Genomic DNA, 25158 nt, shown 5'->3' with positions numbered 1-25158 from the left:
GAGCAGGGTACCGCCTGGGCCCTCCTTACCCACCACCTCGGACAGCTCTGGGAGCGGAAGGGAAATGCCCAGGACTATTCCTGAGTCCCGCACCACTGCCCAGACCCTCAAATCAGAGGCCGGACCACGGGTGAGGCTGGGACGGGTCCACGAGGCGGTGCAAGTGCCAGGTGGAACCACGGCAGCTCAATGGCCTCTCCGTCCTTTCCCCAGCGCCCCTGACATCTTCTCCGTCCTCTGCCCAAGGGCAGCTCTGCAGAACAGTCTGGGGCTAGGGGGGTGAGAGAAGGTTTGCGGACTCCATGTCCGCCTCCCAGAGCCTCTGCCCCTCCACAGCAGGGAGTGGTTAGGGCACAGCCACAGGGAACGGGCAGTTCTGGAGGCACCACCCCGAGCCAAGGGAGGAAGGCCTGGTGAGCAGGGCTGACCAACTCCCCATTTATAAACAAGACAAGGGTACAGACAGATCTCTGTCTGTTCAGGTGCACTTACCAAATACCTAAGGAGAGCCTACCCTCTCCTGGACCCTGGGGGACACAGAAGTGAGAAGGGAAGTGTCCGGCCCTTGATGAACTTAACACAGACAAGCCTAAAACAAGGCAGAGATGGCTCTGTGCTACAGGCAGAAGGGCCCAGGGGCCCAGGAAAAGGGCCATCAGACCTGGTACACGTACAGTCTTAGCACAGGGCCTAGACTAGGAGACAGAGTCTATAAAAGCCAATCAGTATGAAGGTCAGCCATTCTTAACTGCTTTTCCTATGGGGCTCAGGAGGCTGAACCCTCTGTGGAAAATCTTCCTGGGTGGTGCCTAACATTTTTATTTTTGGGTGCTTGGTCTGGGAATTGAACCTGGGTCTCCTGCATGGAAGATGAGCATTTTACCACTGAACCATGATGCCTAACATTTTTGATTAAGAGGAGCCCTTTTGAACATTAAAAAAAAAAAATCATGGATGTTTTATGTTGTATCTACTTTCAATTCATTGAGAAAATGCAAAAGGACAAAAACTTTCTGTACATTTAAAAACATTTCTAAATATGTGTGGATTAATATTAATCACAACAGCACATACCTATGTTTAAAAATAATAGCTCTCTTATAATTTGGGATCTATTGAGATTACTGATTGGAACAAGGTCCTGTCATCACGGCACCACGGGTCGGGAAGAGCTGGTCCCTACTGCTTGGGCCCGAATCTGACCTGTTAACCTCTCCCTGTGCCACATGAACCCCGTCCTTCAGTCCCCGCTAGTCTCCAAGACCAGGCATAGACATCGCTATGCCTAACTGGCAATGCTTTCAGAGCCACCTCTCCTTCCGCCAGACCATAGTAGGACAAATGGCCAAGGAGAGGGCCCTGGCTGTAGGGTGTGGTCAGTAGAGGCGTGGACAGGGCGGGCAGGGACTCTGGTGAGCTATGGGGAAGCTTCGAGACCGGGCCTAGGACCTGCATGGAAGCTGCTCCCCTGTTAGGAATGGGCTGAGTCTTGGAGTGGGCCAGTGCCCCTTCACCCTGCACCCATGAAATTGTGGGTGGGGGGAGGCTGATAATGTAGTGCCTACTGTCTCTAGAATCAAGAATCTGTCTCAAGCAACCTGCTTTTTCCAAGCTTCCATTTGTGATTTAGACCACACAGCCGCGGTGTGATCTGCTTGTTCACATATGTGGTACAGGTTTAGATGTCAACTTGGCCAGGTGAATGTGCCTACTTGTGTTGCTGTGGACATGAGCCAATGGTATGTGAACCTCATCTGTTGCTCATTACATCTGCAGTCAGCTAGGAGGCATGCCTGCTGCAATGAATGATGTTTGATTTAATTGGCTGGTGCTTAAATGAGAGAGCTCAATGTAGCATAGCCCAAGCAGCTCAGCATACCTCATCTCAGCACTCGCAGCTCAGCCCAGGCCTTTGGAGATGCAGAAAGGAATCACCCTGGGGAAAGTTGTTGGAAGCCAGAGGCCTGGAGAGAAGGCCAGCAGAGATCACCCTGTGCCTTCCCATGTAAGAAAGAACCTCAGTTGAAAGTTAGCTGCCTTTCCTCTGAAGAACTAATGAAATAAATCCCCTTTTATTAAGAGCCAATCCGTCTCTGGTGTTCTGCATTCCAGCAGCTAGCAAACTAGAAAAGATTTGGTACCGGGGAGTGGGGTGCTGCAGCTGTTTGCAAATACCAGATATGTTGGAACAGTTTTTTTGATGGCTAAGGGGAAGATTTTGGAGGAACTGTGAAGAGAAGGATGGAGAAGTCCTGGAGTGCTTGAAGAGACTGTTGGTGTAAATGGAACCACTGCCAATCTGGACAAAGGGGGACATAAAAGGGACAAATTGGAGTTTGTAGAGTGAGAACCATGGAAGCTCGGGTATGAAGCTCGGCTAGGAGAGTGGACCCACCCATATACATGGAGAGGGTGAGTTTTCCCTGAAGGCAGAGGATGAGTCTCCTATTTCGTTGCAGTGTAAGAGTTGTGCCGCCTCAGGCCTTTGAGAAGGTATAGCACGCTCCTTAGGGACTGGGGAGAGCCTGGCTGCCACCACATGGAGGGGCTGAGCGTGTGCCCCGGAAATGGCAGAGAGCCCAGGTATGGCCCCGATGCCTGGAGAGAGTGGAGCCGAGAAAAGGGTGGTCTCCTCAATGTTCCCCAAGGTTGATTTGGAAAAAGGCGGACCACTGCATAGGCCCTTGGAAAGGGTGGGACTGCCACTTTCTAAAGCTGAAGGATAAATGACTTTCAGACTTTGAAATCCAATGGCGTTTGCCCTGCAGGTTTTCCTTCCAATTTCTCCCTGTGGATCCTGTGAGTGTCCCTCCTTTGCATATTGGCATCAAGATAACTTGTTTTTGCGATTCATAGATCCACAGCCAGAAGAGAATTTGTGCCACTTTAATATCGCTTAAGGTGATGCATACAGTTGCCAAGTTGACAAGGGGTGGACATATGGTAGTTATGTCAACTTGGCCAGGTGAACGTGCCTAGCTGTGTTGCTGTGGACATGAGCCAATGGTATGTGAACGTCATCTTTTGCTCATTACATCTGCAGTCAGCTAAGAGACGTGCCTGCTACAATGAATGAAGTTGGATTTAATTGGCTGGTGCTTAAATGAGAGAGCTCAACGTAGCACAGCCCAAGCAGCTCAGCCTACCTCATCTCAGCACTTGCAGCTCAGCCCAGGCCTTTGGAGATGCAGAAAGAAATCACCCTGGGGAAAGTTGCTGGAACCCAGAGGCCTGGAGAGGAGGCCAGTGGAGATCACCCTGTGCCTTCCCGCGTAAGAAAGAACCTCAGTTGAAAGTTAGCTGCCTTTCCTCTGAAGAACTAATGAAATAAATCCCCTTTTATTAAAAGCCCATCCATCTCTGGTGTGCTGCATTCTGGCAGCCAGCAAACTAGAACAACATCAATCCACAAAACCGTTTACTGAGCACGTGCTCTGTACCAGGTTTTGACCCTCCATTTTAATCCTCACAGCCACTCCATGGGGTGGTAGTGTGAGGTTCTAGGAAATTAAGTGTCATGTTAAGTCATACAACAGCAGAAATGGCCTTTGAAACCAGGTCTGTCTCCCAAATACATGCTTTTCCCAGTCAACCACCTTCTCCTAGTCAGAGATGCAGGAGAAGGGAGAAAAGGACAGTAAGTTGTATCTACAGAAGAAACCACAGAGCTGCCGTGCTCTGACCGGTTAAGGCTATTCCAGGACCTCCCTCCCCGCCTCTCCTCATGGGCTGGAGGTCCCGACCTCTGCTGTTAGGATGGACATTCCCTTACAACCCTGTTTGGCTCACGAGTGCCTTTGTTCAATCCAGAGCCTTATATTTGGGGCTCCTCCACAATAGAGAGGCTGAGATGAGGGCTTATGTAGTTTATATTGGGAAGTGACCCTAGGGGACAGTGTGGGGGACTTAGACAAGTGACACAGAAGGAGTATAAACCAATCCAAGGGTAGGTTATTGGCTGATAAGGGTGGGCACCTCAAACCCTCTGGGGACCTCAGAGTTGCTGAGCAGACTGCTTCTCAATCTGTCTGCCTGAAAGGTGTGGCTCCTTTCCCCACTGGTCAAGGTTTGCCTCATGGGTGCTAGTTCCATTCATTCCACATCTGTGCTTGCATCTCACTGGCTGAGCCAGAAGCCCCCAGGCAGAGGGGCTGTCAGGTTACTACAGCACCAGCTGTTTACTGCAGCCACAGCTGGAGTTAAAACTGTAGGTCTGGGGTTCCTGGGTGGAACACCTGGGTGGCGCTCAAGAGGTATCGATTACAATCCCAGACCGGGGACCAAGTACTCAGCAGTCTATTGGCAACAGTGTTGGAGGGCAATGCAAGGCTTTAAGAGAGACACGCACTGACTCCAGTGACAGCCCGAGGGGAACAGGAGCGGCCCCTGTCGCCAGGACTTTTACAGCACTCCAGAAGCTGTAAAGGGGGGTTAAGACATCTTGGTCTTTAAAATACTCAGGGAAAGAAATTCTACTGACTTTCCCACCAGTGCATTCTGGGGGCTAAAATCCCCCCAGCTGGGAAGTACATGATTGTAACCCTTCTTGCTGTAAGAGTCACAGTGTAAGTAAATATGTTTGGCCTTGTTGCTTTATTTTTTTAGTTGCCAGCATCCTCTGAGGTTATTTTTCTCTCTTTAGGAGGACTGCCAAATTAGCCCTCAACCCTTTCTCCTTTTGACCCTAGAGTAAATCTCGGGCACAATGAATGATTACTGCCACTGTGGTGCAAAGGGTTTTCACCTGGAGAATACCATTTAGGCATCACATGAGAGGGGACCTAGAGCTCTTCTAATCCAACTCCCTCCCCAGTCTTTTCTTAGAGGGGGCAACAGAAGGCGTTAAGTGACTTGTCCGAGGACAGAAAGCTGGTTGGGGACACAGCCTGGACCACAGCCTGGGACATCATTTCAAAGCAAATTTTTAATTTGTGTCAGAAAAAACCTCCACAATGTTGCACTGGCCAAATGCCACTTTCAACCTCTATTGTCACCTTCAATATGGAAATCAGACAAGGGTTTACCTCTCCTCCTTGGCACAAAAGGTTAATGACTGAATGTGACACACTGTCACAATAAATGTGCAAGGCTTTCAACCCAAGGCTCCCCTAACAGATGCAAATTTTCATTCTCGGCTCTCTGTGCTGGCCTGCCCATACCCCCTTCTCACAATCTGGGCCTACCACCTCTTTGCATATCATTTGCATGGATTTGCGTAATGGGCTCTGGAGGGCTCTAATCCCAAATATGTAAGAGAGACTAAAACTAAAATCTAGCCTGATGTGCTTGAAATTCAGAACTGATTTTTAAACATGTTGGAATAAGGACAATTTGGGGAGGGAGTGGGGGTGGGGGATGGAAACCAGCAGATTGATGGGTGCCCAGATGCATCAGGAAGGCTCCCCCCATGCATAATTCCAATGCATATGTGATCCCTGAGCCCAAGGGATGGGAAAGCCCCTCCTCCTCCTCCTGTTTATTGGTTGGCTACCCAGAGTCCATATTGGGCAAGATATCTGCATGTGGCAAAGGCAAGGAGGGGACTGATGAAGGGAGAATGACTAACATGTACGGAGCCTTACCATGTACCATGCACTGTCTGTACGGATGCATTTAATCCTCGTGAGACAGGAACTATTATTAGCTCTATTTTGCAATTGAGGGAAAGCAGCACAGAGAGGTTCAGGAAGCTGCTCACGGTCACACAGCTCAGGAGTGCAGAGCTGAGACTGGAATCCTGGCAGCGTGGTTCCAGGGTCCACACTCTCAACCACCTTCACTCACATTCAGTTCTGCCTGCCTTCCCTGCCTGCTCACCACACTAATTTGTGAACTGATTTTCTATTGTTAGTGTTTTGACTTTTCTTCCCTCTTATTTGCTTTCTTCTATCTCAATTCTAGGGTTCTACATAACACATTTGTTCTTCTAAAAATCCATTTAATTACCTTCATTTTGTAAGTAACTGGGGGACCTGTAGCAGTACAATATAAATCTCTCCTCTTCCCCAATCTTGGCATCTCAACGCACATAATTTTATGGGGGAATAAATAATTATAGATAAAATGTATGTTTTATATAAATATTGAAAAATTGCTCTTAAAATTGCTTCTATAACATATGTAGTACACATACATGACATATTTGTGATATGGACAAATTTTCCCTTATACACTCAAATGGAATTCTATCCTTTTCCTAATAATTTTAAATGTCTTCTTATAAATAGATCTTCCCTCTCCATTAAACTAGGTTTCTACTGCAACATGTTTTGTTCATTGCCTTTAAACCCTTGTAAGAGAGAACCTCAGGAGTCTTGAGAAGTCTTCTCATCAATTCCTGTCACTAAGCAGAATGCACTCCAGCCATGCTGGACGCTTCCTGTGAGGATTTTAAATCTCCCGTAAGTTCTCTGACACCCCTCTCATCAAGAGGTGGAGTCTGTTTCCCTCTCCTTGAGCCCAGGTAGGGCTTTGTGGCGGCCAGGGTGAACAGGATAAGGCTGAAGTGACACCACAGTGCCTCTGGGGTCAGAGCAGATAAATCCTGCAGTTTCTGCAGTTTTTCTTGTGACACTCACCCTGGGAGCTTTCAGTCAGGCTGCCCCGAGGTCTCTATTGGTGAGAGCACCTTAAAACAGAGAGGAATGCTGAGGAGCCTAGCTGTCTTCCCAGGCACCAGACCTGTGTGTGAAGAAGCCTGGGAGATGACCCAACCCCAGCCATTACCATGGCTATGTAAGAGACACCCGAAGCGAAAACCTCCTAGCCAACTCAAGGCTTGTGAACAAGACAAGTGATTGTACTTGCTTTACGCCACCATACTGCACCACTTGTGGCAACAGATAAGCGGGACTCTTGGGAATGGAACTTCAGCATCTGATGGTTCAACAACAAAAGGAAAGCACTTCTATAGCATACCAGGTCTTACTGTCAGGGGGTTTGTTTTCTATGCGGGCATTAACATACAATCTAGCAGGAAATGGGTTTTTCTAATTTCAAGATTATCATCTGTTGACTGGAAGGGACTTTAGGACTCTCTGGTGTTCACCTCGATGCTTTATAGATGAGGAGGCCAAGGCCCAGCAAAGTGGCCAAAGCTGCCCAGGCCAATCACTACCTGGCCAATTCCACCAATGGATCCAATCACTGCTTCAAACTCACAGTACTATGGTTACTCCTCTAATGGTCCTCGTGTTCTACCGGGCCCTGTCCTCTGAATGTCCATGATCCCTTTCATTTCAAATATCAGATATAAACTCCCCATTCCCTGGAGCAAGATTTCTCTTACTCAGAAATAAATACGCATCATTGACTTCAGGCTGAGCTGGGTGATTGCTCTTAAGAGGCAACCCTTCCCTGTGACCTTGGCTTCTCTATGAGACTAGGGAGTTTTGGGAGTAAATCTTTGCTGCTGTCCTCTCTCTCCAGGGAGCAGTCAACCAAATGTTCTCTCCTGTTGAGTGCTGCTGGGGAGCACCTCAGGTTGCAGGGCTGAAGGACAGGGGGACAAAGGACAAAAGGATAGAGTACTTAGAGCTAGCTGGGGCCATTAACTGGTGGGCTCCAGAAATGTCTGGAGATCACTGGTTCAACAGCTAAACTGATGATATCTGTGACTTTTCTGGGAATTGCTTACCAGGGTGCAATCTCTAGGACACATGCAAACAAGAAAGCCATGTGAACCAGGGCCTGTGTGCCCTAGACATACTTGTGGCCTTTAGTTGGCATGAATTTACCTTGTGCTGCAGCCATGGGACAACTGTTAGAGGTGTGATGCAGAGCACAGCTTCCTAACCAAAACATATATACACACACAGCACAGGTCCTCTCCTGGGAGCAGCGAATGATGAGAATAAAATCCACAGCAGGTCCTCCCACCGTCTCTATGATCACATACAAGTTGTTTGTTTAAGGTTAAAATGACCACCATGTAGCATTACCAGGATTGAAACCCAGGTTTCTCTGATCCTGGCTGCTCAAGAGATCCTGGGGACTGAGAATTTTTTTTTTTTTAACTTTTTTTATTAATTAAAAAAAATTAACAAACAAAACATTTAGAAATCATTCCATTCTACATATATAATCAGTAATTCTTAATATCATCACATAGTTGCATATTCATCATTTCTTAGTACATTTGCATCGATTTAGAAAAAGAAATAAAAAGACAACAGAAAAAGAAATAAAATGATAATAGAGAAAAAAAAACTATACGTACCATACCCCTTACCCCTCGCTTTCATTTACCACTATTTCAAACTGAATTTATTTTAATATTTGTTCCCCCTATTATTTTTTATTCCATATGTTCTACTCTTCTGTTGATATAGTAGCTATAAGGAGCATCAGACATAAGGTTTTCACATTCACAGAGTCTCACTGTGAAAGCTATATCATTGTTCAGTCATCATCAAGAAACATGGCTACTGGAACACAGCACTACATTTTCAGGCAATTTCCTCCAGCCTCTCCACTACATCTTGAACAACAAGGTGATATCTACTTAGTGCTTAAGAATAAACTCCAGGATAACCTCTCGACTCTGTTTGGAATCTCTCAGCCATTGACACTTTGTCTCATTTTACTCTTCCCCCTTTTGGTTGAGAAGGTTCTCTCAGTCTCTTGATGTTAATTCTCAGCTCATTCTAGGGTTTTTCGGGACTGAGAATTTTTTGATCCACGAATATATCCTACATAAGCAGAGGAATGCTTTATGAACACAGGCAATGACACAATAATAGTAGCAACTGTGCTGACCACAAATAAAACAAGAAATTCCCCCATGGAGCAACACTTCTGGGAAAGTTGGCTGCCTGTTGTATTCAGCTTTTGCTTATTTGCTTAGCCATTCAGTTCAGCTTGGGACAAACATTTACCCTCTAGGACTCCTCTGCAAAGGCTTCCTGGACCTTGCATATACAAGGAGCCCCTCCTTGTGTGCCTGTAGCTTACCCTTACTCCAGCATGCATCCCTCTAATTGCAATGGTCAGTGTCTTGTTTGTTTCCCTATCTCAACTCTAGTTCAGTGTCATATTCTCATATTTAATCTAGCAGCTAGGCTACAACAAATATTTTGGAAGAACAAGAAACCCTCCTAAATCCCTTATTAGTCAGTGAGTTAGTTAGATTCACTTGTCAAGTTGGACAGGTGAGCATACCTAGCCTTGTTGCTGTGGACATAAGCCAATGGTACGTGAACCTCATCTGTTGCTAATTACCTCTGCAGTCAGCTAGGAGGCATGTCTGCTGCAATGAGTGATGTTTGACTTAATTGGCTGGTGCTTAAATGAGAGAGCGCAAGGTAGCAAAGCCTAAGCAGCTCGGCATTCCTCATCTCAACACTCGCTGCTCGGCCCAGGCCTTTGGAGATGCAGAAAGAAGTCACCCCAGGGAAAGTTGTTGAAACCCAGGGGCCTGGAGAGAAGACCAGCAGGGACCATCCTGTGCCTTCCACGTAAGAAAGAACCTCAGTGGAAAGTTAGTTGCCTTTCCTCTGAAGAACTATATGTTAGCCAAATAAATCCCCTTTTATTAAAAGCCAATCCATCTCTGGTGTGTTGCATTCCGGCAGCTAGCAAACTAGAACAGTCAGCTACAACTGCTTGTATTTTCCAAAAATGACCACTACAATACACCCAACCCCACAAGCTTTTCTTATACATGACTTTGACAGTCCTCCTCTTGAGAGTTGAGATCTACGTTCCCTCCCCTCAAATTGGGGTGGTTTGTGACTATGGCAGAGGTGATGCTATGTCTCTTCTGAGGCTAGGTTGCAAAAGGTGGTACAGCTTCTTCCTCATTCTCTTGGAATCCAGCTGCCATGTTCTGAGGAAGCCGGAGTAGCTCATGGAGGTGCCATGTGGTGAAGAACTGAAGCCCCTGCCTCTTCCAGATGACAGCCACCACCAACTTGCTAGCTACATGAGTGAGCCATTATGAAAGTGGCAGCCCCAGACAAGCTGCCCCAGCTGAGCCTGGATGGAGCAGAGACAAGTGATCCCTGCCCAAACTAGAGATTCATGAGCCAAAGGAATGATTACTATTGTTTTAAGCCACTAAATTTTGGGACAATTTGTTAGACAGCAATAATAACTGGAACAACACCCATGTGGAAATGAAGTCAAAGCCCTCTCATTGACCATTCTGGATTTAAATATCAGGAGCTCAAAAGGCTTGGGATCCTTTACCCTTCTCTCCTGGCTAGACTCAGGAGAAGGGGAGAACCTCAATTCTGGGTTCTTTTCTATAGCATTATGATTTCTGTGATCTACAGCTACAGGCTGCTCCAGAGGAAGAAGGAAACAACTGCACACTAGGAGTACCATGAAGCTTCCTGGCAGAAACTCACTTTGTGGGCTGGGGAACTGAGGAAGTAAAGCTGGGCGCTGACCTATGGTGACTGAATATTAAAGACACAGCCATTTCCTTTATTCTAGAAGAGAATAAAATCAGCTGTGACAGGGCTACAAACCCATATACCAAAGATGTTCTCTTAAAGACTTTCCTCAAACAAACAAAAATGAGAGTCTGAATTAGATGGATGAAAAGGTCAACTCAGCCTGTAATAAAATAACAGGGATCATTAATATTCAGGGAACACCTCGCTGACATCATGAGAAAGAACACAATGCATCAGTCTAGACTTCTTGTACTTTTCTAAACTAAAAGGGGCTCATAAAATGTCCTACACTTCACAGTAAAGAAACCTGACCAACAGTACCTCAGCCAGGGGGGTAAAGATTAACATTAACAGTGCTGTATGCTAATGGTATGTACCTTGATATGATCTAATATCCATGACCTCTGGGTCTCCCTCCTCAAATCATGACCCCCAATCCAATCATGAGAAAAACATCAGATCCATCCCAATGGAGGGGCATTCTACAAAATATCTGACCCATACTCCTCAAAACTGTCAAGATCATCAAAAACAAGGAATGTCTGAGGAACTGTTATAGTCTAGACGAGCCTAAGGGGACATGACACCTGGATCCTGGATGAGATCTTGGAACAGAAAAAGGGTATTAGAAAAACAGAGGCAATCTCAATGAAGCATGGACTTTAGCTAATAATAATGTGTCGTATTGGTCTGTTAGTTGTAACAAATGCACCATACCAATGTTAGATATTTACAAGAGGAGAAACTGGGTGCAGGGTATATGGGAACTCTCCGTACTATCTTCACGACCTCTCTGTAAATTTAAAACTTTTCCAAAAAATATATTTTAAAAAAGTTCCACAGAGGTGAGACAGCAGGGACAGTTGGGGACCCATCCACAGGGTGAGTCTGCGGGGGGAAGGCAGATTTGCAGGCAAGTTTTCTAGCAACCTGGCATGAGACCATAGGCCCAGACCACGGGGAGGGAGACTGAGACCCTCACTGTTGTCACACTGGCTTCTGGCTCCCCTCATCTTTCTTAACCCAGTGGGTAGATTTTCATCTAGTGTGTCTCCTGATACACTTCAAAGGCAAATAGTTCAGGAAAAACAATTACACTATGCTGCTGCTTCTATGTATATTCCCACATTTAAAAATATTCTAATTCATAGTCAAAGTGTAGAGGTTGGGAGGGGAAATAGTCAGGGCCTCTAACAGTCTCAACATAATTTTTAACCTGTTCTATTTCCAACTGAGAGATCAGGTAAACACCACCTATGTAATATACAAATAGCCACAATTTTCTTTTTTTCTTTTACATGGGCAGGCACCGGAAATCGAACCCGGGTCCTCTGGCATGGCAGGCAAGCATTCTTGCCTGCTGAGCCACTGTGGCCGGCCCAGCCACAATTTTCTTGACCAGGTATCAGGTTGCATGAAAATCAAAGTTTATTCGTTTTTACCCTGGGCTAAATTGCCCTGCCTTTTAAACCTAGAAACCAAAGAAGATGTTGAACACAGACACTCATCCTTGTTCAAAACTGTTGCCCATAACCCTTTCCTGGTAGGAAACCTGCAAAAACCCAACTTGATGGTCATGCTTTTTTGACAAGGTCATGGTCTCTCGCCCCTCCTGGGCAGAAGTGCTAGCTCCCTGAATCGTCCTTCTGGGCACTCTGATCAAGATGATGTTTTGACCCCTGGAGACCTTCAGCAGAGGGTGTGGTGGGAAGACACGGACTGGGGTGGGGTAGAGGGGGGCAGTGGGGCTTAGGTTCACTCTTGGCTCTGCAACTTCCTAATTGTGGGACCTCAGACAAATTAGTTTCATTTTCCTAATCTGAATGATAAGGATAACAATGCCTAACTGCAGGTTTCAGGGTGAAACTGTGAGGCTAAGATGTGGAGAAGCCTCAGAGTGGCTGGCATTCAACAGATGGTAGCAGTTGGCTGTTTCCATCTCTAGTACATACAAGTCACTGCCCCGGGGCTGTGAGCTCATCAGGGAATCATCTGGAGCCCTAGAACCAAGTTCTTGTCTGACACATAATAGGAGCACAATAATGTTCCCTGAAAAAAATACGAGATTGAATGAATGAATACCTAAATAATTCCATACACTCGAGACAGCTATTTGCAGCTGAATGTTTACCACAAACATACAGATGATTATTTCTTTGAAGATAATGTCTTTCAAAGAAAGCAATAAATGATGTGAGCCCTGTAATGTGGCAGTACAGGGTATGTGTGCAGTGTGCGTGCAAGTGCGCATTTATCTTGTTTTTACTTTGCTCATCTCAGTGATTAATATTAACTGGTTCAAAGCAAATACACTCATCCCACAAGACAAGAGATGCAATTCACTTCCTGCAGATCTACCCCAAGGACCCTCTTTCACAACTGCAAGGTCTATTCCCAATTCCATAAGCAAATTGGTCTTCATTTCTTTCCAAAGTTCTAAAGGGTTGTATGAGAGGATTTGCCAAGATTTGAATTTTACAGAGTTGAGTCTGAGCTTTTAGAAAGTTTTGATGAGAGCAGTATAGATGTAGGACCAGTGGGAGGACCAGTTGTTGGGGGATGGCTGATAAGGCAGCCCTAGGAAGGACCTTGGCACACCCTAAAGAAGCCAGGGACAGCCCTGTGCTTCCTCCAGAATGCTTAACCCCCACAGATCCAGTAAAACCAACCCATCTGGAGGCTGAGTACCAGGTTGGGATCTCATCTAGTTGGTTCCTCAGTAAGAACCATAAGGCCTTTGGGACTTCCAAGGAATCCCTTGAGGAGTCCTGTGAACTGAACTCAATAGCATCTGCCTACCTTAGCGTCAAATTATCAAAAACTGGGAGAAGAAGAAAAAGAAAAATTCCTGGCCTGATCATGCCTGAGAATCACTTAACAAAAAACAGCACTGGGATTCTCTCCCTCTCTCAACAGGGTAGCCTCACTGAAAAAGAAGAATGAGAAGGGGAAGACTATTTCCCTAACGGAGTTTCTGATCAAGGTTGGGGGGACTGGTGGAAGAAGCCCCTATGTTCCCAAATCTGTCAGCTGGGGTGATGAAACAGATAACTTGGAAGGAGACATTTCAACCACATGGTGCAGTAACGATGACAATGTGTATAGGGTACCTCTAGCTGATTGTTCCATCCTTCCTACTGCTGCACAGGCTGCTCAGAAACCCAATGTCAACAGAAGCCATCTTTCCAGATTGCCACCCTGCACCACTTTCCTAGGAAACCTACCCTATGATGTGACAGAAGACTCCATTAAGAATTCTTGAGAGTTGGTATAGTGAGGTGTGGAACTTAGTTTGTCCTCCAGAACAGCTAGTAAATAGCCAGGAACAGTACAGAACAACTGCTGGGGGAACACCACTAACCAGGCACACAGTGTACATCAGTCTGGACCAGTGGCATAGCTGAGATTCCAGAGAGAACTGTAGGACCCCCAAGCCACAGGCACTGCAGGCTGGTTCCCTGACGGGAAAGGGAACTGGTATCTAGGGCTTAGCTCAACCAAACTCTGATTGCTGAATTAACTAACAAATTCTGACTACTGAAAACAAGGCCTGAAGCACAGATAAACCTGGAATAAGCACTAAAGGAACTAGGAGTCTTTGCCCTGGCAAAGAGGGGGTGGGACTGATGGGGAAAAAAGAAACATTTTGAGTTGGACAGCATGAACTATTGGAAAAGGGCTGGACCCCAAGAAAAGGGGGCAGATAGAGCCTGGAGATACACAGAACCATGTACCAACTCAAGCTCTTGATAGACAAACCTGAGGAGTAGGGGTCTGGCTCTGAAAAGGCTTTTTTTGCATTTTTTTTTTAACTCCTTAAATAGCTCATTAGATAGAACTGGAAGCAATCATAGGCTCCAGCACTGCCCCAGGTAAGGGTGGAATTAAGTTTGTCTAAAAGACAAAGTAACTAGTCAGGTGAAAGGAATTAATTCCTTAAAGGGCATATCTTCCCCAAGAGAAAGGTGGGGCCCAGCTCAAGCGGAATCCCTCCTTCAAGGAATTCAGGCCTCAGGGACTGGAAAACAGAAGCAGTTAAAGCCATCCTACAACCTCAACTCTGTCTCAATCATGTCCCTGGCAGGGAGAGTCTGCTGAAATTAAAGGCACCGCATCACTTTATGCTTGTGGGAAGCTACAGGCAGACAAATGCCACATGCTGGGCAAGACAGGAAAAGCACAGATTATAGAGGCTTCTTAGGAAAGTCTGACAGCCTGCTGGGTCTCACCCTCAGGGAAAACTGATGCTAGCTACTCTTTCCTCTTGAGACATGGGCCTGTCTTGTCTGGGGAAAACCTGACTGGGGTCTGTAATATCTGAGGAGACCCTCCTCAAAAAAAAAAAATAGCTCTATAAAGGCAGGGCAAGAAACAGAAAAATAAGAATTGAAAAATTCTGACTGAACAGAATCTATGCTAGAGGTTTAGAATAAGTTGTACTGAATGTCAAATAACAGATAGAGAACAAAGCCATCCAGCAAGAAAACCCTAGGTAAAAGAGTGAAAACAACCTCCAGAATAAACTAATTAAGGAAATCAAATGCCTAGATGCCAACAAAAACTAATGAGTTATACTAAGAAAATCGAAGATATGGCCCAAAGAGACAAGCCAACAATCCAAATGAGATAGAGGTGTTGGAACAACTAATTCAGGGTGCTGGAACAGACATGAAAAATCTCATCAAAAATCAAATCAACGAGTTGAGGGAGGATATAAAGAAGACACTGAGTGAACAATAAGAAGAACTTGAGAGTTTGAAAAAACAAATCATAGAACTTATGGGAATGAAAGGCACAATAGAAGAGATGAAAAGGCACAATAGAAGAGATGAAAAAAATACATTTGAAGAGGTAGAAGAAAGGATTAGTGAACTAGAAGACTGGGCATCTGAAATCCACACAAAAGAACAGATAGGGAAAAGAATGGAAAAATATGAGCAGGGTCTCAGGTAATTGAATAATAACATGAAGTATATGAATATACATGTTGTGGGTATCAAGAAGGAAAAGAAAAGGGAAAATGAGGAGAAGACTAATGGAGGAAGTAATCACCAAAAATTTTACATCTCTTATGAGATAAAATTATAGATTTAAGAAGTACAGTGTACCCCAAGCAGAATAGATCCAAATAGCCATATTCCAAGACACTTACTAATCAGATTGTCAAATGTCAAAGACAAAGACAAAATTTTGAAAGCAGCGAGAGAAAAGCAATCCATCATTTGATTGTGATGATAAAAAAGTATTTATGCCCTCTAGCCTTCTATATTCTGGAACAGCTAGAAGGGAAAATATGAGAGGATTGTATGGTAGCCCATGACAAACTCTGGGAGCTATCCTGTAACCACTTTTTGAAGAGTACTTTGAAAACTATTGCTTTTTTATTTCTTTGCTTTGTACATATGTTATACTATACAATAAAAAAGTTAAAAAAAAAAGAAAAGCAATTCATCATATACAAGGGAAACTCAATAAGACTGTGCGTGGATTTCTCAGCAGAAATATGGAGCAGAAAGGCAGTAGTATGATATATTTAAGATTCTAAAAGAGAAAAACTGCCAACCAAGAATTCCATACCCAGAAAAATTGTCCTTTGAAAATGAGGGGGAGATTAAAATATCTTCAGACAAATAATCACTGAGAGAATTTGTGACTAAGAGACCACTCTGCAAGAAATACTAAAGGGAGCACTACAGGCAGATAGGAAAAGGCAGGCAAGAGAGGTGTGTAGAAGAGTGTAGAAATGAACACTATGAGTAAAGGTAAAAAGAGAAAAAAATTAGATATGACATATAAAACCTAAAAGACAAAATGGTAGAAGAAAATACTGCAAAGTAATTCAAATTGGATCAAAAACCCAGACATAAGAGCTAAGACCATAAAACTTTTAGGAGAAAATGTAGGGAAATATCTTATAAATCTTGTAATAGGAGTGGTTTCCTAGACCTTACACTGAAAGTACAAGCATTGAAAAAAGAAATAGATAAATGGGATCTCCTGAAAATTAAACACTTTTGGTTGTTCAGTGGTAGAATGCTTGCTTCCTATGATGGAGACCCAGGTTCAATTCCTGGGCCATGCACCCGCCCCCCCCCCCCCCCCAAAAAAAAAAGAGATAAGTATACACTTTTGTGCATCAAAGAACTTTGCCAGCAAAGTAAAAAAAAGAAAAAAAAATGGAATGGGAGACAATATTTGGAAACCACATATTAGATAAGGGTTTAGTATCCAGAATATATAAACAGATTCTTCAAATCAACAACAAAAAGACAAACAACCCAATTAAAAATGGACAAAATACATGAACAGACACTTCTCAGAAGAAGAAAAACAAATGGCTAAAATGTGCCTGAAAAGATGCCCAACTTTACTGATTATTAGGGAAATGCAAATCAAAACCATAATGAGATATCATCTCATACCCACTAGAATAGCCATTATCAAAACAACAGAAAACGACAAGTGCTGGAGAGGATGTGGAGAAAGAGGCACACTTATCCACTGTTGGTGGAAATGTAAAATGGTACAATCGCTCTGGAAGGCAATTTGGTGGTTCCTCAGGAAGCTAAGTATAGAATTGCCATGTGATCCAGCAATCCCATTACTAGGTATACATTCAGAAGAACTGAAGGCAAGGACACAAATGGACATTTACACACCAATGTTTACAGCAGCACTATTTATGATTGCCAAGATATGGAACCAGCCCAAATATCCATCAATGGATGAGTGGCTAAACAAGCTGTGGTATATACATCCAATGGAATATCACCCAGCTGTAAGACAGAATAAAGTCACGAAGCATGTAACAACATGAATGAACCCTGACGGCATTATGCTGAGTGAAATTAGCCAGAAAAAAAAGGACAAATACTGTATAGTTGCACTAACATGAATTAACATTAATCAATGAACTTGGAGAACTGAAGTTAAGAACACAAGTTATCAGGAGACAGAAACAGGGGAGAGATTGGGCAGTTGGTGCTGAAGGACTACATACTGTGTAACAGGACTGACTGTAAAAATTCAGAAATGGATGGCACAGTGCTACCTCATTACAGCACAGTGATAAGTACACTGAATGAAGCTGAATGTGAATATGGTTGAAGGATAAGGGCTGGGGGCATGTATGAAACCAGAAAGAAAGATAGAGGATAAAGGCTGAGACTGTAAAACTTAGGAATGCCTAAAGTAGACAGTGATGGTGATTAAATGTACACATTAAAAAACATTTTTGCATGAGGGAGAACAAATGACTGTCAACACTGCAAGGTGTTGAAAATGGATGGTATATAGGAAAAAGTATAATCAATGCAAGCTAGGGTCTACAGTCCACAGTAACATTGTAATATGCTTCCACTGAATGTAACAAAGGCATTATGCCAAAACTAACCGTCAACTAGTGGAAGGGCATGGGGGAGGAGTATGGATTCTTTGTGGAAGAAAAAGAAATATCTTCATACGGATTATAGTGGTGAAGGCATGTCTATCCACTTGGGTTGAATTGTATCATGTGCAAATGAAACTTTATAAATGAAGAGAGAGAAACAAGTGTTAGAGAAAATGCAGAGAGAGAGTTGTACCTACCTATTCACTTTTGATAGGGGAACTGAGAGGTGCAGCCCGTTGGAGGGCAGTGTGGTGGTTCCACAGGAGGATGGGGTAGGGCTGCCATATGATCCTGAAACCCCGCTGCTCATACCTAGAAGAACTGAGAGTGGGGACATGGATGGACATTTGCACACTGGTGTTTCTGGTGGCAGTGTTCGTGATTTGCAATGGATGGAGGTGGCCTAAGGGTACAAAGATTTAGGAATGGAAGAGTGAACTGTCGTACTTACATACAAGGGAGTACTGAGCAGCCATAAGAAGGAATGAAGTTGTGAGGCATGCAAGTAGGTGCATAAACCTTAAGGACTGTATGTTGAATGAAATGTCAGAAACAAAAAGACAAATATCATGCCTCACTCATATGGACTAACTATAATATAAAAGCTTGGTGAACTGAAGTCGAGAGCATGGGTTATCAGGATGGGGCCTATTGTAAAGGGTCCTAGATTGTAAATGCTTATAACAGTCACATATATTCAGGAGTTGTAACTGTTATTTCTAAATTCTGAGATACTGAGTTGTTTGGATGCAGCCTGCTCATTCTCAGAAACTTCAAGTGTTTATGTGACACTTGAATTGACAAAAGGGATCAGACTTTGACTAGAGATATGAATAAAGCTGATCTGGATAGGACTGAGGTAGATCAGAATACAGCATAAAGGATGATATTGCTCATGTTTTAAAACTTCAACTTCTGTGTGAGACCGTAGGGAGAGATGTTTAGTTGGCGCAAAATTTATATTTTGGGTAGCGCATTACCTAATTTAACTTGTACTGTCAGTTTAGTTGAACACCATAAGTACATGGAATCTTAAACAGGGCATGAGATCTTGTTAGTTTGACCAGATGATGCCCCAATATATCCCAGAGTAACTTGGGCAGTGAATAAAGAAGTATTTGCAAAGTCTCCTTGGGGGACTGGGGAGAAAGAGGAAAATATTCAACTTCCCCATTTGGAGAATTTCTGATATTCTTGCAAGCAGTGGGAACAACTAAATCAATAGGCCGAGCCCTCGATCTTGGGGTTTGCCTGAGCCCTCAATCTTGGAGTTTGCCCCTATGAAATGTATTCCTGCAAAGGATAAGGTAAGCCTACTTAAAATATGCCTAAAAGTCACCTCCAGAGAACTTCTTTTGTTGCTCAGATGTGTCCTCTCTCTCTAAGCCAATTTGGCAGGTGAACTCACTGCCCTCCCTGCTTCGTGGGACATGACTTCCAGGGGTGTAAATCTCTGGGACAGAAGCAGAACTCCCAGAATTTGTTGGGACCCTGCATCAGGGGATTGAGAAAGTCTTCTTGACCAAAATGGGGAAGAGAGAAATGAAACAAAATAAAGTTCTAGTGGCTGAGAGATTTCAAACAGAGTTAAGAGGTTATCCTGGAAGTTATTCTTATGTATTATATAGATATCCCTTTTTAGTTCATGGTGTATTGGAGTGGCTGCAGGTAAGTACCTGAAACTGTTGAGCTGCATTTCAGTAGCCTTGATTCTTGAAGACAATTGTACAATGATATAACTTTTACTATGTGACTGTGTGATTGTGATGCTCCTTGTGTCTGATGCTCCTTTTGTCCAGGGTATGGAAGATGAGGAAAAAATATGGATAAAAATAAATAATAGGGAGATAAGGGATAAAATAAATTGGGTAGATGGAAATACTAGTAGTCAATGAGAGGGAGGGGTAGGCGTTATGAGTTTTTTATAATTTCTTTTTCTGGAATGATGCAAATATTCTAAAAAGTGATCATGGTGTGAATACACAATTATGTGATGATATTGTGAGCCACTGATTGTACACCGTGTATGGACTGTATGTATGTAAAGATTTGTCAATAAAAATATTTTTTTTAAAAAAAGAATTCTTTAGAGGATTAAATATCAGTGTAGTATCTTTACCATGTGAACCCAGAGAGGTTGAAAGGTCTTGGTTATGCCGAGTTTGAGGACCTGGGTTCCCTGTTCAGTGCCCTGAGCCTCAAGGAAGAGTCTCTAGGTCAGAGGAGAATTTGGGGACACTGCTGATCAAGCACAGGACAGAGATGGGGAGGGTCGTTGTTTTGGCCAAGACAGAAATCAGGATTCTGATACAACAGATAGAGACTGCAATGGACCCGTCCTGTCTCAGCTTTGATGACTACCTGCCTAGAGGAGGTGACGACAGCTTTGGAGACACGATGGTGATCGTTATGATTCAGACCCGTATTGTGCTGGATATCGTGACGGCCCACGCCAGGATGTGGACTGCTACGGCCACTGAGGCGGCCGAGATGGTGATAGAGGCTGTGACTCCAGGACAGGCAGTGGCAGAAGAGCATTTGCTGGCGGGTGCCGCAGGGAGGAAGACTTCAGAGGAGGTGGAGACAGCTATGACAGAGAGATGATCGGTTGTGGAGCTCCAGAGATGATGCTCTTGAGATGATTATAGGCGTGATGACAGAGGTTCCCCCAAAGACCACACTGAATCCGAAGCCTCGGAGTTCTCCTAAGGAAGAGATTCCTCTGCTGGCACTTCCCAGTCCAGTTGAGCAGCTTCCATCTTTGGAAGGGCAAGTCCTGTTGACACAGCTGCTGGAGAATGCGAAGTAGAGAACAGCTACAGAGGGTGCACAGACACACAAAAGAACAGTTCCGAAAGGAACAGGAGAAAGTGCAGGGTCAGCTGGATGAGCCCAAACTAGAATGACAGCCTCGAGAAGGCACACAAGGTAGTGAAGAAACTCAGGACCGGGAATGGTCAAGGACGGGAATTGAGTCACTGCATTCTGGGACCTCCGTGACATCTGGCAGAAGTAAGTCCCATCAGGATGCACGAAGGAGAGACAGTGAGAAGTTTCTAGAAAATGAAAGTCTAAAAAGAAGAAGACTGTCACTCTCCAACTTCCAAGGCTCCCAAATCTGATCAGCCTCTAACGGGAATGCCAGCCCCTCTACCACAGGAGAAAGCTTGGGAGAAACTAAATTCTAATCCTCCTGCTCCACCTCAGAACTCAGACACAGAGCAACAGTCTCCTCCATGTGGCACAAAAGTAGCTTCAGCTCCACCAACTGAGGAAGGATCAGCAAGAAAAGATGAAAGCAAAGTGGATGAGGTGAGTGTCCCAAAGGCCAAAGTGGGAACTGCATCTGTGGTCCAGGAGACGGAGGGAGCAAAGACCCCTGGAAGGAGCCTGATGGGAAAGATGGCAAAATGATCAAGACTCCAGATTTGCACTGAGCCAAAGAAAACTGGAGAAAATCCAGACTCTGAGCTCAGTCCTGCAAGCAAGTATGCTGCTCTCTCAGCTGATGGTGAAGATGAAAATGAGGGGAAGAATACACAGAATAAATCTCTATATCCCATGCTTTCTTCTAGTCTCACTCCATCCTGGAACATTCGAGAGCAAATCAAATCTCTAACCAGACAAGACAAAATAAAACACACTATCTCCGGGGGTCGGGGGTGGGGGCCGAAGAGCATCAGCGCTTTTGACCTGACTCCTCATCAGCTTGCTGACAGTTTGAAATATCATCTCTCAGCACCTCCTTCTCCTCACAAAACAGCTTGCTGAGGAGAGAGGAGACGAGGATGCTGCAGGGAAGGGGGGAGATGTGTCTGGGAGTAGGAGAGCGGGCAGGGCGGAGGCAAGCTGTGGAGATGCTGACGAAGAACAGTGTTTGCTCCTTCTGGAAGGCCCCAGCTGGCTGCTCCTGAGCCCAGAGGCTTCTCCCAGGGGCAGTGTGCAAGGCTGCTTGGTATTCTCACTTAGTTCCCCTCTGGGGCTGGTTGCAGTCTGTCTGGCACTTCTCCCCTCAGTTGCCAAAGGTTCACCACCTGTTCTAGTTTGCCTGGAACAAAACGGCTCAGGCAACACAGCTGTGCATCCTTGTGAAATTGCCTAATTTCCCATTTCAAGGCAGGATGCCCATACTCCAAGGTATAATTTAGGCTTTTGGCATGAGCTGGATTTCACAATTGAATTCTGAAACTCGGCCCTCCATGCTGTGTGTGCTTGGGAATTAAAGATTTAATTTTATCTCTCCTCCCTCCTTCACTTTCCACCCCCTCCCAAATACCAATACTGATACTAATGCTAAGTTTTCATTTATTGAGAACTTACTGTGTGCCAGGAACTGCACTAAGCAGTTTTCATATGTCATTCACTCAATCTTCATAAAATCTTATGGGCCAGAAAAGAACAAATCTTAACCCATGAATGAGTTGATTATAAGGGATATTCCCTCCACCTCTTTATTATTCTCTTTTGGGGTATGAATTTGCAGATTTAGGTATCTGAATGGTTCAGACTTGGAGGTAGCTTTCTACTGGAAAACCTAATAAAACCATCTTGTACATGTCAAGTCAAGGAGGCAAGAACAACACATACAATGAGAGAAAAATGGAAAATGGTCTGTAATTCAGGACTATGTCAGGTAGAGTAGATTTTACGTGTAGCTGTTTGTCAGGGAACCCATGAAAACCAGAGGAACTTGGGAAGACTTTCTGGAAGAGGGGGAACCTAAGTTCTCTTACTACAATACATTCACTTCTTCATCCATATATTCAATAAAAATTTACTGAGGCCTAAGTTGCAATAAAAGGTGGTGGTTGCTACTACCTTATTCTTCACCATGGGTAATACTGGCAGGGAAAATTCTGGCAAATTTGGAAAAGGTAAGTTTATCCATGGATGGGTGACATTTTACAGTGTGCTAATGTTCAAACTGGGAACACACATTTATTAAGTATCTACTATGTTTGCAAGCATTTTGTTCTTGAAAACTGATTCAATCTTCACAAAAACTTGGTGAGGTACATTTCATTCCCTAAAACTGAGGTTCAGAGAGGTTAAAAGATTAACTTAAGGTCACACATTCAAGGTGGAGCTCGGATATATACCTAAGTGTATTCCTGCTTTTCTTTAGTCCCCTTCTCTGTTGCCCTCTTCTACTTTCAGCTGTGCATGCTGCCTGCTGAAAACCCCTTTAGTGGTAATGCTTAATTATTCTGGAGCACTATCTGCCTGCTCAGAGGGCTCCTAGCTTCATCAGAGCTTGAAGATCATGGGAGATGGACCATACTGAGTGAGGTTTTCTAGGGCTGTTCCACTCGGATCCAGTCTCCGTTGCAGGGCACGGTTCAAACTTTCCTCTGAGGTGAAGCACATGCCCTAAAAGGCTCTGATCCAGGTAAGCCTGGGGGTCGTGGGGGAACCAACTGCCATAGCACAACTTAAGAATGTTGCTCCTCGAGAAGAAGGGCAGCTGCCCCTACAGCCTAGGCAGAGAGAAGAGGGGTAAGTGGTTCCTTACCTCTGAGATTCACATTTATCCGTTCTCCTTTTACCCCAACCACAGCTCCCAACAACCCAGATACCCAACACACATAGGTAGGTGCGGTGCACTCTACCCCCCAAATGTGGTCCAGATTTCTTCTAGAATCTAGAAGACATGATGTCTGGATCTTACACACGTAGGAACAGGATACTTTGTAATGAGGGGTACTTAAGACCTATTCTTTACCTCGTTCTTCTTTTCTGAGGAGGAAATAAAACTGACATGGGAACCATACAGAACTAGGTGTAAATCCACTTAACAACTGTATGACCTTGAATCAGTTTCCATGATGAGCAGGCTGTTGGGATTCTGTCTGGCTCTTTCCATTCCCCATGATGTCCTTTCTTTGGTTCTTTTAGGGTTTGGCCCTGAGATGGTAGAGTGAATGCTCTGGCCCACCACCCAGGTTCATCAGTCCCCACCCCCAACACCGAGGCTCTCATTCCATAGCTGGTAGCTATGTTGGCAGCTGATGGCACACAGCTGAGCTGCTCTTCAGGAACTGCCCTCAACTAAAGGGACACCTCTGCCAAGGTGACACCTCCTTCCTGGGAAACCTGCACCCAATCTCTGGTTGCTGTGGGTTAAAAGGATTGACCCCTTGCCTCAATTTGGGAGGACTCTGAAGGGCCATTTCCTCCAGACTTTCCCATGGGGATGGCTGAGGACTTCGGTGATGACTGCCTTTTCTCTGAAATGTGTTGATTCTGGGTGCACTTTCAGAAAACCTCCTGCATGCAAATTTCCAGCTCATAGTCTGTTCCAGGTCTTTCCTCAATGTCTGCTGACAATGAGGGGGATGATGACTCTTCCTTCTTGTTATCCTTTTCCCTGCGTCTTAACCCATCATAGTCATTCCATCTCATTTAACATTTCTTTAAAACTTTACCACCTCCAGGGTGCCTTTCCTGGTGTATCCTTTCCTAGTTCCCGTCAACCTAATAATACATGCCACTCTAACTGATGGTATATAAGACTTTTAATTTTTGTCATTGTATATTATCTTATATCTTTCCATTATCCTGGAATGTCTTTGAGCACAGGAAATGCCTTCTTACATACAATAATGGTTGAAGGCACTTAATCCTGTTGGCTGAACATTTGACAAATTCCTCATTACTGACCCCACTTCCTCTCTTACTTATTTAATTGATTAGGCACACATTCACTGGGGGGCGGGGAATCCTAACTGAGCTAAGCATTGTTCTGTGCTGCGGGGACACACAAACAAATAATGTTCCCTCACTCCCCTCCAGGGAGTTAGGGTTGAGCAGGATAGCCTTGGGGTACTGTGTGCCCACTGCTAAGGTTCAAGTCGCTTTCCTCTGCTTTTCTAGCTCAGCGGCCTTGGGTAACTTACTTAAGTTCTCCATTTCTCAGTCCCCTCACCTGCAAAGCGAGATTAACAACAGTGTCTACCTCACAAGGTTATTATGAGGTTTAAATGAGTAAGTATATAAGGGGCTTATTACAATGTCTGGCACGCAGTAAGCATTAACTAAGTCTGCACTGTGCAGTGCACTAGTTGGAAATGTAGTGAGTCCAAATGGAGATGCGTTGTATGTGTAAAATACATACTCAGTTTTGAAGACTTAGCATTAAAAAAGAGAATGTAAAACATCCCACTAATGTTTTTTTTTTTTTTGTATTGAATACATGCTGAAATGATAATATTTTGGATTTATGGCGTTAGGCAAAATACACTATTAAAATGGATTTCAGCTGTTTTTTTCTTTTGTTAACGTGGCTACCATATATTTTAAAGTTATACAAGTGGCTCATATATTTCTATTCGACAGTGCTGATGCAAGTCTTTGCTATAAAAAGATAAT

The 25158-nt window shown here is 44.3% G+C and overlaps 1 protein-coding gene and 1 pseudogene across 1 annotated transcript in view; one reads left to right on the top strand and one right to left on the bottom strand.

The window, feature by feature from the left end:
* Positions 1-25158, bottom strand: part of TMEM108 (transmembrane protein 108) — a 349819-nt gene that overhangs the window by 17559 nt on the left and 307102 nt on the right.
* LOC143657778 (eukaryotic translation initiation factor 4B-like) lies at positions 606-21561 on the top strand (annotated as a pseudogene).

This window comes from Tamandua tetradactyla, chromosome 15 (genome assembly GCF_023851605.1).
Source record: "Tamandua tetradactyla isolate mTamTet1 chromosome 15, mTamTet1.pri, whole genome shotgun sequence".
In the NCBI taxonomy this organism is placed as follows: domain Eukaryota; kingdom Metazoa; phylum Chordata; class Mammalia; order Pilosa; family Myrmecophagidae; genus Tamandua; species Tamandua tetradactyla.
The sequence above is the reverse complement of the archived record's forward strand: the minus strand, read 5'-3'. Positions and strand labels throughout refer to the sequence as shown.